This window comes from Panulirus ornatus, chromosome 58 (assembly GCF_036320965.1).
Source record: "Panulirus ornatus isolate Po-2019 chromosome 58, ASM3632096v1, whole genome shotgun sequence".
Taxonomy (NCBI): Eukaryota; Metazoa; Arthropoda; class Malacostraca; order Decapoda; family Palinuridae; genus Panulirus; species Panulirus ornatus.
In genome coordinates, this window is record NC_092281.1 from 36,556,766 (window position 1) to 36,574,377 (window position 17,612).

Below are 17,612 nucleotides of genomic sequence, written 5' to 3' on the forward strand. Positions count from 1 at the left end.
TAATCATTATCACGTGAGAGTTTTGAGGAAGGATTTGTACACTCGTGTTGCCCCGTCTCTTAACCTTGTAAGTGTAAAATATGTTTTCACTCCTATGTGCGCTCACACACACACACACACACACACACACACACACGCACATAACCTATAATATCATCTAGTATTTTCTTCAGACGGATATCTTACACCTTGATTATAAAAGCCAAAGAAAAATTTATAAAAACATATACATATATTTACACACGTGTAGATATATGTTATGTATTGAAATGTGGCGGAAACATTCCTTATATATTAACAAACGTGATTGAGGACGTAAAGAATCTGGTCCAAACATAATGGTTATTGTGATAAATGATTTATTTATGATAAATATGTATGGTGTTGCATTATGATAGTTGTTCAGAACCAAGGTTCTTAAACCTGAATCAGTGAAATACTATCAGAAATAGAAAACCTGTTAAACATGAACATCTATAGTGATTAACCACACAATATATCTTACTGTGGGTATCTAAAAGAAAATCCATTGCAAGGAGCTAGTTTAAGGCAGGAGTAATTCATTTTTTAACAAAATATTTACCTCTACATCCCTTTTCTTTCGTCACCATTTCTTGTGTTTACTACTATCAAGAAATATCTTTTACGTAACATAAAAATTCTGTATAGATATTTGATTAATGTTCTTCAACGACGTGTTGTATAACTCTTCGTTAGTGAAGTTCATTTCGTGTAATGGATCATGCATTACAAAATGTGTCTATCCACACAAGTGTTACACGTCCCGGGTAAAGATATATTCTAGAGATAGTGTATATCTAACATATATATGTGTTTTATAAATATTTATAAAAAGTTTTCCTGAGGGACAATACCTAAGACTTTCGTATTAAAGTTGATCAGTTGTAAGTGATCAAGCATTACAAAGGTGTGTCCATTGCCACAGGTGCTACTGATCCCGGGTAAAGGTATTTTACAATTTCTGTTTCCTTAACCCTTCTAGTTATCTATGCTTCATCTCTGGCTTGATCCTTGCAAGTGACATTTATGGTGTGTAATTCTCTTTATTCTTATCATATAATTAATCAGTTGAGGTGCAGAACACGCTTTTCTTCCTGGTCACTCCACTCTGTCACATTCAGAAGGTGTTACCGGGCTCAACCCGTAAGTCGTTACACCAGGAATGACAAGTAACCTTGGGGATAGGCTGTATCATCGACCAGGGAAGGGAAGAAATAGCACAGTCTCATCGAAAACCTTTTTACTTCATAGATATGTGCCATCATCCCCTGCTCCTGTGTAGAGTGCAGCAGCCACGAAGGTGTAGGAGTGCCATTAAAGGTGTGATGGTGATGTGTGGTAATAATAATACGAAGGTGTAGGAGCGCCATCAAGGGTGTGCTGGTGATGTGTGTACTGTTCACACCATCACCTGGGCTGAGCCTCAGGACCTGTTACCCTCCTCCTGAGAAGGACTATTTTTGTGTCCCTACTCATCACACTCCCGAGAACCCCTCAAAATACTCCTCCCGAATTCCTTTCCTACCCAAACCCTTCCCTCTGCGCAGTCAGTAATCAAGACAGACATTCATAGCTTTATATGCAGCTACCTGCTGGCCTTGGACGATCATTTTATGTTGTACTTATGGTTCACATTCTGGCTTCATGACCTTTAGGTGATAGCCCTTAAATCCAACAACATATATACATCCTGTTATACAACTGATGTTACTGTCTAATGTATGTATGGTGCGGCTTGATGACCTTACCTGCTGATGGTCATTAAGTCAAACATGTTATCATCTTGCAAATTTTGTTATTTGTTTGCTTTTCCGTACGGTACACATTCTGGTTAACGAACTTTACTTGTTGATAGCTGTAGATTCAGAGATAATAAAACATACTTACGTGTTACAGAGCCCGTATGATAAGGGCCCGAGCCAGGCAAGGACCTGACGAATCTGTAAACAAGAAATGACCTGTTAAACTAGATCAGAGAACGGGCCGTCCACACTCTAGATGTAGGACGTAAACCTAGAAAATCTAACAACGACAACGAACAACAGGTAGGTGAAGACCTCACTAGTGTGACAACGACAGTAGATAACTGCTACGAGGAGACCTGCTGGTGACTCTAACAATAACATAACTGTACAGCAAACAGACTTTCTGAGAACGAGCTGTCGTAAGACAAGGGCCCATGTCAGGCGGACACCTACACAATCTAACAACAACAATCTATCTAACTATTTGTTGTCATATATGAATCTGACTCCATAACTGTTGATTAGTAGATTGCTTCACGTGGCAGAGATGATCCAGTCATTACACACGACAAAGGTACACTACTGAGCTCCGCCTCGTTCAACTCTGGGCTAACTAGCGAGCTACAAGGAACAGCCCTCCTGACCACCATTGCCTCACCTTGCAACTGCTCACTTGAAACGCTTCTGACAATCAACTGCAACTGTTGATTGTTTACTGAGCAGTGTTGACGACCCACTCCCACACCTCTTGTATACGTAAGGCTGGTGAACAGTATATGGTCTCCTCCCAACACCGGTCACGAACATTCTTCTATATCTCTTATTTTGTTTATTACAGAAGGAGTACATATAGTAACGGAAGCCTAGCTATCATCATTACGCCTAAGTCCAGCACTATTAAGACTGTCTTTATAGATATACAAATACCAGCAGAAGACATGCAGAAGGATTGGCCATGTTGTGTGTGCAGCAGCCAGACACGTCAAGCCACACATCACACCACCGTCCGTGCATGACTGCTGGAGAACATAACCCCAGGTTGTATATACTGGACGAAATGATTGCACATCAAATTGAAAATGACAATAATACACTTATCCAAAAATATAAAGTGTATGTTAGTTCTGTATGTTAAGTAAGTACCTTATATTAATATTATGTCAAAAACAGTTGTCATTTAATTGTATAATTAATAAGTCACCTATTACGTAGCACTTAGACATGTGGTGTGAAAATATAATAAAATATCCATAAAAGGTTTTAACAAAAATGTATAATTATGTTGATGCAATAAGGAAAATATGAATGATGACTAACCTTGGTAGCTTGAGTCTACAGAAGTGCTTCATGTTGCTTTGTAGTAAACACAACATTCCTAAATTGTCTTGGCTCAGTCTCTCTCCGGCGTGACCTCATCTGCTGAGAACACCTGCCAACTGAGGCAGCAGCTAACACACCTGGATATGGCAACTGAGACAGCAGCTGACACACCTGGGTATGGCAACTGAGGCAGCAGTTGACAACTGGATATGACAACTGAAGCAGCAGCTGACACACCTGGGTATGGCAACTGAGGCAGCAGCTGACACACCTGGATATGGCAACTGATGCAGCAGTTGACAACTGGATATGACAACTGAAGCAGCAGCTGACACACCTGGGTATGGCAACTGAGGCAGCAGCTGACACACGTGGGTATGGCAACTGAGGCAGCAGCTGACACAACTGGATATGGCAACTGAAGCAGCAGCTGACATACCTGGATATGGCAATTGAGGCGGCAGCTGACACACCTGGATATGGCAACTGAGGCAGCAGATAGCACACCTGGATATGGTAACTGAGGCAGCAGCTGACACACCTGGATATGGCAACTGGGGCAGCAGCTGACACACCTGGCTATGGCAACTGAGACAGCAGCTGACACACCTGGATATGGCAAGTGAGGCAGGAGATAACACACCTGGCTATGGCAAATGAGGCAGCAGCTGACACACCTGGATATGAAAACTGAGGCAGCAGCTGACACACCTGGATATGGCAACTGAGGTTTGATAAAAGGCATATCAGTCAGTGATTTTCCCAAGTCTAGGTCGAGTTTTCACTTCCCTTAACGATGATTAATAAAGGTTTAATTGTGTTTTGTCTTGAGGCTTACGAGTGTTGGCAAGATTTGACCAGAATGCAGCAGAGATAACGCGTAGCTAGCGATCACTGCTGGAAAATACAGAGTTATGAAGAACTAATGTGTGAGTTACGTGCTGTCATGTTATGTGAAAAGTGGAGAGAGAGAGAGAGAGAGAGAGAGAGAGAGAGAGAGAGAGAGAGAGAGAGAGAGAGAGAGAGAGAGAGAGAGAGAGACTGTGATTAATGAAAACGTATCAGGGGTCAGAAAAGACACAAAGGAAGGTGGAAAGGGAAAGAGAAGGAAAGAAGATACACAAAGTACTTGGCTTCAGTGTCAAACTTCAGGTGAAGATGCTGGAAGAATAGTCGTGAGTATTATCCTGAAATTAATGATGACAAATGAGTACATGACGTAGGTGCCAGACTCCTGCTTGAACAAGTGACTTGCCAATATTTTCAGTTATTCACAAAAATAACCAAGAACTACCTCTTCATCATTAATGTATTGGACAGGAAGAAATTGCTTCCTACGTACCACAATGGCCCAGCAGAGGTTTGCTTAACTCTGACTGATATAATTGTGCTAAATTTCTAAATCATTCCCGATAGCCAATCCAGTGAACTAAGACAAATACATATTAGTTTTATTTCATCATAGAAAAGCAAATGGATTTGTATGTAGCATTTATGGATCTAGAGAAGGCATATGATAGAGTTGATAGAGATGCTCTATGGAGGGTATTAAGAATATATGGTGTGGGAAGCAAGTTGTTAGAAGCAGTGAAGAGTTTTTATCGAGGATGTAAGGCATGTATACGTGTAGGAAGAGAGGAAAGTGATTGGTTCTCAGTGAATGTAGGTTTGCGGCAGGGGTGTGTGATGTCTCCATGGTTGTTTAATTTGTTTATGGATGGGGTTGTTAGGGAGGTGAATGCAAGAGTTTTGGAAAGAGGGGCAAGTATGCAGTCTGTTATGGATGAGAGAGCTTGGGAAATGAGTCAGCTGTTATTCGCTAATGATACAGCGCTGGTGCCTGATTCAGGTGAGTAACTGCAGAAGCTGGTGACTGAATTTGGTAAAGTGTGTGAAAGAAGAAAGCTGAGAGTAAATATGAATAAGATCAAGGTTATTAGGTACAGTAGGATTGAGGGACAAGTCAACTGGGAGGTAAGTTTGAATGGAGAAAAACTGGAGGAAGCGAAGTGTTTTAGATATCTGGGAGTGGATCAGGCAGCGGATGAAACCATGGAAGCGGAAGTGAATCACAGGGTGGGGGAAGGGGCGAAAGTTCTGGGAGTGTTGTAAAATATGTGGAAGTCGAGAACGTTCTCTCGGAAAGCAAAAATGCGTATGATTGAAGGAATAGTGGTTCCAACAATGTTATATGGTTGCGAGGCGTGGGCTATAGATAGAGATGTGCGGAGGTGGGTGGATATACTGGAAATGAGATGTTTGAGGACAATATATGATGTGAGGTGGTTTAATCGAGTAAGTAATGAAAGGGTAAGAGAGATGTGTGGTAATAAAAAGAGCGTGGTTGAGAGAGCTGAAGAGGGTGTTTTGAAATGGTTTGGTCACATGGAAAGAATGAGTAAGGAAAGATTGACCAAGAGGATATATGTGTCAGAGGTGGAGGGAACCAGGAGAAGTTGGGAGACCAAAATGGAGGTGGAAAGATGGAGTGAAAAAGATTCTGAGTGATCGGGGCCTGAACATGCAGGAGGGTGAAAGGCGTGCAAGGAATAGAGTGAATTGGAACGATGTGGTATACCGGGATCGACGTGTTGTCAATGGATTGAACCAGGGCATGTGAAGCGTCTGGGGTAAACCAGGGAAAGTTCTGTGGGGCCTGGATGTGGAAAGGGAGCTGTGGTTTTGGTGCATTACGCATGACAGCTAGAGACTGAGTGTGAACGAATGTGGCCTTTGTTGTCTTTTCCTAGCGCTACCTCGCGCACATGCGGGGGGAGGGGGCTGTCATTTCATGTGTGGTGGGGTGGCGACGGGAATGAATAAGGGCAGGCAGTATGAATTATTTACATCTGTATAATGTATATGTCTGTGTGTGTACATATATGTATACGTTGAGATGTATAGGTATGTATATTTGTGTGTGTGGGCGTGTATGTATATACATGTGTTTGTGGGTGGGTTGGGCCGTAGTTTCGTCTGTTTCCTTGCGCTACCTCACTGACGCGGGAGACAGCGACAAAGTATAATAGATAAATAGAAATATCAGAAATCATTGGTTGTTACAGTACCTTCATCATGTTGTTATGAAATCCCTACTTGTCCTTACCATCAACACAAGGAATCTACTTTTCATTACTTCTGTTTTATCTCTGATTCTCTTTACAGTCTTTATATATAGCAAGATATCTTGAGACACATGTATGGCCAGGTATTGATCTTTACAGTCTTTATATATAGCAAGATATCTTGAGACACATGTATGGCCAGGTATTGATCTTTACAGTCTTTATATATAGCAAGATATCTTGAGACACATGTATGGCCAGGTATTGATCTTTACAGTCTTTATATATAGCAAGATATCTTGAGACACATGTATGGCCAGGTATTGATCTTTCTTTCTCTGTTTGTTACTTGTCATATGAAAATTCATGCTAATAAAGGTTCATTGTTTTCAGGCTAAAATCTAAGATCTAGTTTGCATCAATAAACAAACCTGCTTTTCTAAACCTGTATCACATGAGCCCTCATTGTGTGGCCTTCGAGAGAGTGTAAGTCTGGTTATCCCATATATGGGAGGCTTCTAATGCCTGGTATTGTTGTGTCATTCTTCTCTTTATGCACAAACTTCGTCCATTGTGTTGCCACAAGGTATCACCAGGTTGTCGATGGCCGTGGGTGGGGGATGGAGGTCATATTAAATGTAATTAAGGTTAATCTGTCATGTTACTGCAATAAACTAATGTTCCTGGTCGTCCTGTTTGGTTATTCTAATCACACACCATAAGTGTCTCTATTTATATACAATACCTGAAGACAGCGTCACAGATCCTTTAATACTTATCTGTGAGGAATATAAACTCACTCTCCAGTATTTAGTCTCGATTCCCAGAAACCTTTGAAAGGTAAACACTTACTCTGCTACCCGCCTGGTTCTGTGTTGTTGTGCAAGGCAAACGTAAAGTCTATCATTACCTATAGCTATACCGCAGTCATTTTGGCAACGCTGCTAACATAACCGGCCGACTCCACTTCCTTCCAGACCGACTAGGTGACAGGGAAACTTCATTGGTTGATGCTATTGTTGCCGACAAATTATTACGTTAGTATTCAAATTGATATTGTTTCAGCTTTGTAACTGTGCGTACACAGTATTATTGCTTTGTGCTTAAGATCTATATCATGATGATTATCTAATATGACAAGTAGGAACCAATATTGTAAAAATAGATATCCACCGTGAAAAAATGAAATTGTCACTTAATATTGGCAGCTCGAGGTTGCAGCTTCAAGCCCGCCGGGGAGGAAGTGGATCCCTCGGGTCTAAGCTATCACGAGTCGCCAGGGTTGCCAAAATGAGTGCGGGCGGCGGTATATTAGCACGTAAAACAAAAGATATTCAAGTTTAAGTTGCCAAGTTTCTCTATTATCGATCTATTCCCAAATAACTACTTCATTATGCGACACTCACAAGGAAAGGGATGCCAGGTCCCGTGTCCAAGTAGCGGCTACTATCGAGTGTAACAATATAATCCGTGAAATAGGTAGACTTGAAACAACCCAAAATTGTGAAATAGATTAGTGTTAACTACCAACCAAGTGCGGGAGTTATGACTGAATGTGATTAAACCCTTCAAAAATGATGCCATGGATAATAATTCACTGGTAAGTCAGTAGCCGTCACCTCCACCCTCACCAGAACAGCTATGTCACCACACCGAGGCACCTGGGTTCACTCACTATGAGTCACAAGATCGAGATTTACAACGGTTCCGATACCATCATGATTCACAACGGTTCCGATACCATCATGATTCACAACGGTTCCGATACCATCATGACTCACAACGGTTCCGATACCATCATGATTCACAACGGTTCCGATACCATCATGATTCACAACGGTTCCGATACCATCATGATTCACAACGGTTCCGATACCATCATGATTCACAACGGTTCCGATACCATCATGATTCACAACGGTTCCGATACCATCATGATTCACAACGGTTCCGATACCATCATGATTCACAACGGTTCCGATACCATCATGATTCACAACGGTTCCGATACCATCATGATTCACAACGGTTCCGATATCATCATGATTCACAACGGTTCCGATACCATCATGATTCACAACGGTTCCGATACCATCATGATTCACAACGGTTCCGATACCATCATGATTCACAACGGTTCCGATATCATCATGATTCACAACGGTTCCGATACCATCATGATTCACAACGGTTCCGATATCATCATGATTCACAACGGTTCCGATACCATCATGATTCACAACGGTTCCGATATCATCATGATTCACAACGGTTCCGATACCATCATGATTCACAACGGTTCCGATACCATCATGATTCACAACGGTTCCGATACCATCATGATTCACAACGGTTCCGATACCATCATGATTCACAACGGTTCCGATACCATCATGATTCACAACGGTTCCGATACCATCATGATTCACAACGGTTCCGATACCATCATGATTCACAACGGTTCCGATACCATCATGATTCACAACGGTTCCGATATCATCATGATTCACAACGGTTCCGATACCATCATGATTCACAACGGTTCCGATACCATCATGATTCACAACGGTTCCGATACCATCATGATTCGAATACGAGAGCCGTGAGCTCACCAGCGGATCTTCATCATTTTAGTCAGAGACTGTACAACATACAGGTGGCTCCGTCACTGTAGACGTCAGTCACCATACATTACTGGTTGTCTGGTACAACATACAGGTGGCTCCGTCACTGTAGACGTCAGTCACCATACATTACTGGTTGTCTGGTACAACATACAGGTGGCACCGTCACTGTAGACGTCAGTCACCATACATTACTGGTTGTCTGGTACAACATACAGGTGGCTCCGTCACTGTAGACGTCAGTCATCATACATTACTGGTTGTCTGGTACAACATACAGGTGGCTCCGTCACTGTAGACGTCAGTCACCATACATTACTGGTTGTCTGGTACAACATACAGGTGGCACCGTCACTGTAGACGTCAGTCACCATACATTACTGGTTGTCTGGTACAACATACAGGTGGCTCCGTCACTGTAGACGTCAGTCACCATACATTACTGGTTGTCTGGTACAACATACAGGTAGCTCCGTCACTGTAGACGTCAGTCACCATACATTACTGGTTGTCTGGTACAACATACAGGTGGCTCCTTCACTGTAGACGTCAGTCACCATACATTACTGGTTGTCTGGTACAACATACAGGTGGCTCCGTCACTGTAGACGTCAGTCACCATACATTACTGGTTGTCTGGTACAACATACAGGTGGCTCCGTCACTGTAGACGTCAGTCACCATACATTACTGGTTGTCTGGTACAACATACAGGTGGCTCCGTCACTGTAGACGTCAGTCACCATACATTACTGGTTGTCTGGTACAACATACAGGTGGCTCCTTCACTGTAGACGTCAGTCACCATACATTACTGGTTGTCTGGTACAACATACAGGTGGCTCCGTCACTGTAGACGTCAGTCACCATACATTACTGGTTGTCTGGTACAACATACAGGTGGCTCCGTCACTGTAAACACTGTAGATTCTTTAGGTTTAACCATAAACATTAACTAAAGCAATATGACAACATGAACAAATTTTATGACTGAAATATCAGAGACGATCGAAATTAAGAGTGAATGAGAGCGATGTAAATAGAGTTTAAAAGGACAAAGTATGATTGGCAGCCAGGGCATAAGAGGCCGCCCAGCTAAATTTAAAAGTTCGCGTTTAGTGGCAGAGTTAAATCAATTTTACAAACTTCCATTGTTCTGGTGGAATTTAAAGGTTCTGTTTACCTCTAGAGACAGAATTTAAAGGTTCATCTTTAAAGTGCAGAACTCAAAGAATATCGGTAAAATAATTTACTTTAAAATTTTTCAGTTATGTGAAGCATTTCATACAACAACTGCAATTTGACGGTGTTTAAAAGTTCGCTGTTGCTTGGCAGAATTAAACTGTTTAATTGACGAGGTTAAAAGTTCGAGTTGTAATGACGATTTGCACAAGTTTTTGTTTAACTGACGTATTTTCAATGTTTGTGTTTATATGACGTATCTAAAAGGACTTTGTTGACATAATGCAGCTGGAAGGTTTACGTTCAAATGATGGTGTTTATATGTTCGTTAATGAATGAGGGAGTTAAATGGATGAATATTAAGTTCGCGTTTCATGGAGTCGTTTTGCAACAATTTGTTAAAATGTCAGAGTTTAAATGATCATATGTACAATGTTGACCAGATGGCGGTAGTGTGTAGACACAGCCATACCAGGTCGTATTTATCATCATTAAAGTCACCTTCCTTACTTACTTATGGCGGCGATGAAATTCACTGGTTCTTGATTCTGCACCAATTAACCTATCAGATAATGGTACAATGTTTGCCTGGTGTTGCATATATCACGTCTGTTGTTGAAACACAAGAATGCCAGGTGACTTTGGGAGTGGATGATAATGTAAAGATCAATATAAATGTGGGAAATCTTGAACCGCCATCACCAGACACAACACATGTTTGGATCTGGCGGGGGGAGGGACTTGCCTGTGACGTCACGATGCCCCGCCTCCAGCCTGGCGCCGCTCTGTGTGTGTGTGTGTGTGTGTGTGTGTGTAACGGCCAGCGACCTATAAGTAAGGTCATTAGACCTGCAAGCCTGTTTGATTCTTGACTGTGTAAAGTCCCTACATAATAATGACATCAAGATTTATGTGCTACCTCGTCCTGGGGGAAAAGAAAGAAAAATGATTGGAAGACAAGTTGGTAAGTGTTATTGTGTGGAGGTGGCAGTAAAGACCAGCCAGTGGGCACAACATGCAGTGGTGCAGCTGCCAGAACCACTGCGAACAAGAAAGGATACATTAGAGATAGTCCTTCACCATAACATAGAACATATATATGAAATATAACATAATGACTCGTCAGCTGGACACCATAACGGAACCAACCCTAGGCCAAAACCACCCTCGATCCTGGCCAGCAGCATAATGATCAAATTGCTTCTCCCACCACACAACCACCAGCCCAGAGCATGAGTAGCCACACCACCTCCGGCACAGAGTCCAACCAACGAACCACCTTATATCATCTTGATTATTTCCGCTTCCTTGAGAAAGATAAACACTTGGTTAATTATGTTGTTATCGTCACCAAGTAGATTGTAGATGGTCAAGTTGATGTTTTTGTTTTTCAAATAATTGATCAGCATCTTCCTGTTGTTACGATGTTTCGTACACTGTGTGAGGAGATGGTCTATTTGCAGATTGGATTGGCAGGTTTCGCATCTTGCTGGAAAGTTTGGTTTATATATGGTTGTAGGTGGGTGTTGTGTGTGATGTATGGTTGTAGGTGGGTGTTGTGTGTGATGTATGGTTGTAGGTGGGTGTTGTGTGTGATGTATGGTTGTAGGTGGGTGTTGTGTGTGATGTATGGTTGTAGGTGGATGTTGTGTGTAATGTATGGTTGTATGTGGGTGTTGTGTTTGATGTATGGTTGTAGGTGGGTGTTATGTGTGATGTATGGTTGTAGGTGGGTGTTGTGTGTGATGTATGGCTGTAAGTGGGTGTTGTGTGTGATGTATGGTTGTAGGTGGGTGTTGTGTGTGATGTATGGCTGTAAGTGGGTGTTGTGTGTGATGTATGGTTGTAGGTGGGTGTTGTGTGTGATGTATGGTTGTAGGTGGGTGTTGTGTGTGATGTATGGTTGTAGGTGGGTGTTGTGTGTAATGTATGGTTGTATGTGGGTGTTGTGTTTGATGTATGGTTGTAGGTGGGTGTTATGTGTGATGTATGGTTGTAGGTGGGTGTTGTGTGTAATGTATGGCTGTAGATGGGTGTTGTGTGTGATGTATGGTTGTAGGTGGGTGTTGTAGGTACAGTTGTGATGTAGACGGGCCAGAACGACTTCCTCTCTTCTGTTCTTCGTGCATCACCAGGTCGTCCAGTCTGCTACTTGTGGTTTATATTTGCTGGGTATTGTCAGGCTGGTCCACTGACTTTGCCACACAAGAAATATTGAATTCTTTCCTAAGATAAGGCGGGAGCCCAGTTCCCGAGGGATCGGAACCACCTCCTCGAGTTCTGATGTTGACTTAGCCAACCGGTCTGCCTGCTCATTGCCGTATATATTGCAATGACCAGCCAGGCACCCAGATCAAGATGATATCTTTATTACATGTATCAACTTTAGTAATATCCTTGCCATGAATTTCATTTGACTCTGTGTGGCCAGAGTTAATTGCCTTAAGGGCTGAAAGTGAATCAGAAAAGATCATTGCTTTGTCATGATTTGAATTGATTATGTAATCTATGGCTCGATCAATAGCAAATAATTCCGCGCCCAAAATAGATGTTTGGTCTGGCACACTCCACCGACCATACACTTGCACCCAGGCATTCGTTCATCTTGGAGCCGTCAGTGTAGAAGTGATAATATGACACATGTTTGACGATGATCTCACGAAAACGCTGGTGTACCTCGCACTCCGGCAAGTCAGCCTTATTGGCTGGAAGCTAACTTGTCATAATTTTGGTTCTTTTAACCTGCCATGGAGGTAATTTCCTCTTGACCAGCGAGTCCACTTCATTCACTTTGATGCCCGAGTTCTCACCGACGAGGTGTATTCTGACGGCCAGGGGCCTGACGCCTCTCTCGACAAGCTGTGAACATTCCTTTATGAGGCGACAGGTGGGAGTATTGTTTCTTCTGGCCATCAGAATATCACTTTTCCAGGCTAAAATGTCGCGTCTTAGCTGGAGAGGAGGAGGTACATTTGCTTCAACTTCCATTCGTGGAACTCCTGTGCATGATTGAGCTCCAAGACACATTCGCAAACATTTATTCTGTAACATATCCAGCCTCCTCAGGGTATACTCGCCTGCCGAAACATACACCTGAGAGCCAGAGTCTAATTTAGATGTAACCAAGGACTTATATGCCATTAATATAGATTTTCTGTCAGCTCCCCAGAAGGAACCCGAGAGATATTTGAGGATATTTAACCTTTTATTACAATTTACCACTAAGTAGTCAATATGACTTTTCCGGTTCAATCTTTTATCAAAATACAGTCCAAGAAATTTAGCATTATTGCGAGAAGGGATCGCGTTGGTATGTAATGTTAACTGCAAATTCAGGATAATATTTTACCGGGAAAAACAACCGTAATACTTTTGTTGAGTGAGAAGCTAGATCCCCGTTGTAGCGGCCAACGATGAACGGATCAAGCGTAGCTTGAACCCGCTCAGCCGAAAATTGTGCATTAGGCGAGGAATGCCACAATGCAATAATCATCAGCATAAATTGAGTATTTAAGATTTCACGGGACGGAAGCTGGAGTCAGAATATCATTAATCATTATTGGGCATCAGAGGAGGTTTGAACTTTAGGTTCTGTTCGAGGAGAAGGTGAGAGTTTTTCGGTGGCGATGGTCTTTGTGACGGAAGGAGTGTGCGTGGCAACTGTACACATAACAGGCTTGTGTTTCAATGCCGAAGCATAGGATTCATTGGGGTTGGGAGTCTCACAAGACTCCTTAACCCTCTTCCTAGCCTCGCCATACGAAATGTTTTTACGTGTCTTCACCTCACACACTTCCTTCTCGAACTTGAACCGTGGACATTCCCGGTCCCAGCTTGGATGGTTGCCTGAAGCAACGCAAACGGTTCGGGATGTAAGGTCTTACTTGGCAACGTAAGTAACCAACGAAGATCTCATCCGGGAGATTTGATTATCCAAATGTCAAATTCATGAAGGGGGTCCAACGTCGTTCGCCGTTTACGAATTTGGTGATGAACCGGGCAGCCACGACATCAACGTCTGCCAGTTCCTTCACAATTTCGTCCTCCGACATGTCCATGAGTTCCAGACAGTAGATAATTCCCCTGCACGAGTTCATGGATACTGGAATTGTGACCACGACCTTGTAAATATGGAACTGGGTCACCTTGAGCAAATCGGCTACCTGATCGCCGACTTGACCTTGACCAGATCACCACTTGACAGTTTCCTGACCATGTCAACGGGCCCTGACCAGCCATCAATGACCTTCCTGATCAAGAAGGGATTGAGGGAGGCCAGGGGCGTTGAACCGGTCTCATGTATGTTAACAAATTTAACGTTTCTAGCTTTGATGTTGGGTCGTTCATTACCACTTCCCAGTACGGGGGCAGTGGATGGTTTCCCGTTATCCATCCTAACAGGGACCTCGTCCCAAACTAGGTGGTGAGCCACCCCAGACAGTGGGGAAAAAAGAACTACCTTACCCCCACAAAAAAGATGAGGCAGTTGGTCGAGCAGTAAGGTTTTCAGAGTTGGTCCGGACACACAAAGGCCAGGCTGAGTTCTCCTGCGGTCAGTGAAAGTTTAATCCTGCACAACCAACCTTATGAATACAAGTTGGACGCAACAGATATCAAGCCTTATAAACCAAGCCAGGGTAAGCACTGGCACGGGAGGAAGAGCTACAACCTGGCTACAAGACGCAGCAGCGGTCACCACCGTGGCAGCAACGTGACTGTGATGATGATTGTCAAGTTCTTATCCTGATATTATATATATACCATTACTGATGACCTTGAGACTCCTCTTACATGTTCAATATATATTCATACAGTTACATTATCATTCTTTTAGTATCATTTTGTGTTTAGAAAATATCTATAAGTCATTATAACTGTGTTATTTCAAATGTTCAGCAACATAATAAAGTTATGTTTACATTAGAAAGACAGACAACAGAAGGCCTGATTGGCCCACGACTGGGTTGTGTGAAAAACAAAAATAATAGCTTGACAAGAAAAATTTGATTCTGCACATAAGCCTTCTAGTGTCCCCGTTATCGCTGTCGTTTATTCGTTAATTTCTGGCGTTTTTCTCAAAGTATACCTGACTTTATAAGATATTTTTCTAAACGACTTTTGAAAGTATTTATGGTTTTAGCATTCACTACGTCTGACGGTAACTTATTCCAGTGATAACCACACCTATAGGAAAAGAAACTTTATCCCACGTCCGTACTACATCATTTAGCTTTGAGTTTTATTCCATTTGTCCTGGTAACCGCATTTTCTTGTATTTCGAAAAGATGTTCGACGTTCACTTTATCGAACTTATTCAGAATTTTGAACACTTGGATTAAGTCGCTGCGAAGTCAACGTGTCTTAAGGGAGAAGAGATCCAATCATTATAGCCTCTCTTCGTATACCAGATTTCTAAAGGATGAATTCCAGATTTCTTCAACTTGCCTGTCGGCTGATAGAGAGAGAGAGAGAGAGAGAGAGAGAGAGAGAGAGAGAGAGAGAGAGAGAGAGAGAGAGAGAGAGAGAGAGAGAGAGAGAGAGAGAGAGAGAGAGAAACATATCTACGAGTATTTACGATCACAAAAAAAATACTGAAAACAAAGGCCCCGCCGGGAATCGAACCCGGACCAACTGTTTTTGAGGCAGATGTGCTAACCACTACACCACGGAGCCACTTGTCAGTGGCGGAAAAATCTCTTATATATTAACAAACGTGACTGAGGACTTAAAGAATCTGGTACAAACATAATGGTTATTGTGATAAATGATTTGTTTATGATAGATATGTATTATGTTGTATTATAATGGTTGTTCATAGCCAAGATCTTTAAGCATGAATCCTTGAGATTATATAAGAAATAATAAAAACGTGTTAGAAACATCAAAACTTGTGTTTATAAAGAACAGAATGCATTATCATGCGTGTATCTAAGTGAAAATGTAATACAAGGAGCTAGTTTAAGGCAGGAGTGTTTCATCTTTTAACAAAATGTTTACATCTACGTCCCTATTCTTTCATCGTCATTTCTTATGTTTACTCTCAAGAAATGCCTCTTATCTTACATGAAAATTCTGTATAGGTATTTGATCAATATTCTCCAACAACGCGTTGTATAACTCTTCGTTAGTGAAGTTCATTTCGTGTAATGGATCATGCATTACAAAGTTGTGTCTATCCACACAAGTGTTACACGTCCCAGGTAAAGATATATTCTAGTGATAGTGTATATCTAACATATATATGTGTTTTATAAATATTTATAAAAAGTTTTCCTGAGGGACAATATCTAAGACTTTCATATCAAAGTTGATCAGTTGTAAGTGATCAAGCATTACAAAGGTGTGTCCATTGCCACAGGTGCTACTGATCCCGGGTCAAGGTATTTCACCATCTTTGTATCTTTAACCTTTCTATAGTTATACATGTTTCATCCCTGATTCCATCCTCACAATCGATGACCAATCAACTACCGCGGAGGCGTAGCACAGAAATCATTGGGCCACAGAGGACCAATCATAAATCGCAAGCAGCAGCGGTCCACCAATTTGAAGTCGACACACAGTAGCGCTGCCCAAGTGGCTACCGGGGACACAATATGGAGGAGTGGCCACGCCCGGACACTGGCTCATCTGGGTCTATTCCTTGCTCTTCATAATCGTAAACACAATATCTTTTCATCGTAGGGAATTTATTACCTCATTAACGGAGTTACGATCTGCCTTTATTTCCGATCGTTTGAAGATAGTAAGAGGGTCGAGAGTGTGATGAGTAGGGACACAAAAATAGTCCTTCTCAGGAGGAGGGTAACAGGTCCTGAGTCTCAGCCCAGGTGATGGTGTGAACAGTATTATTATTATTACCACACATCACCAGCACACCTTTGATGACACTCCTACACCTTCGTATTATTATTACCACACATCACCAGCACACCTTTGATGGCGCTCCTACACCTTCGTATTATTATCACCACACATCACCAGCACACCTTTGATGGCGCTCCTACACCTTCGTATTATTATTACCACACATCACCAGCGCACCTTTGATGGCACTCCTACACCTTCGTATTATTATTACCACACATCACCAGCACACCTTTGATGACACTCCTACACCTTCGTGGCTGCTGCACTCCACACAGGAGCAGGGGATGATGGCACATATCTATGAAGCAAAGAGGTTTTCGATGAGACTGTGCTATTTCTTCCCTTCCCTAGTCGATGATACAGCCTGTCCCCAAGGTTACTTGTCATTCCTGGTGTAACGACGTACGGGTTGAGCCCGGTAACACCTTCTGAATGTGACAGAGTGGAGTGACCAGGAAGAAAAGCGTGTTCTGCACCTCAACTGACTGATTATATGATAAGAATAAAGAGAATTACACACATAAATGTCACTTGCAAGGATCAAGCCAGAGATGAAGCATTGATAACTAGAAGGGTTAAGGAAACAAAAATTGTAAAATACCTTTACCCGGGATCAGTAGCACCTGTGGCAATGGACACACCTTTGTAATGCTTGATCACTTACAACTGATCAACTTTAATACGAAAGTCTTAGGTATTGTCCCTCAGGAAAACTTTTTATAAATATCTATAAAACACATATATATGTTAGATATACACTATCTCTAGAATATATCTTTACCTGG

The 17,612-nt window shown here is 42.1% G+C and overlaps 1 non-coding gene across 1 annotated transcript; it reads right to left on the minus strand.

Annotated features, from left to right (window-relative positions):
* Positions 1-15,558: 15,558 nt before the first annotated feature.
* TRNAL-CAA (transfer RNA leucine (anticodon CAA)) lies at positions 15,559-15,630 on the minus strand. The gene has a single exon. It is a non-coding gene; the product is annotated as a tRNA-Leu (tRNA).
* Between the last annotated feature and the right edge of the window lie 1,982 nt (positions 15,631-17,612).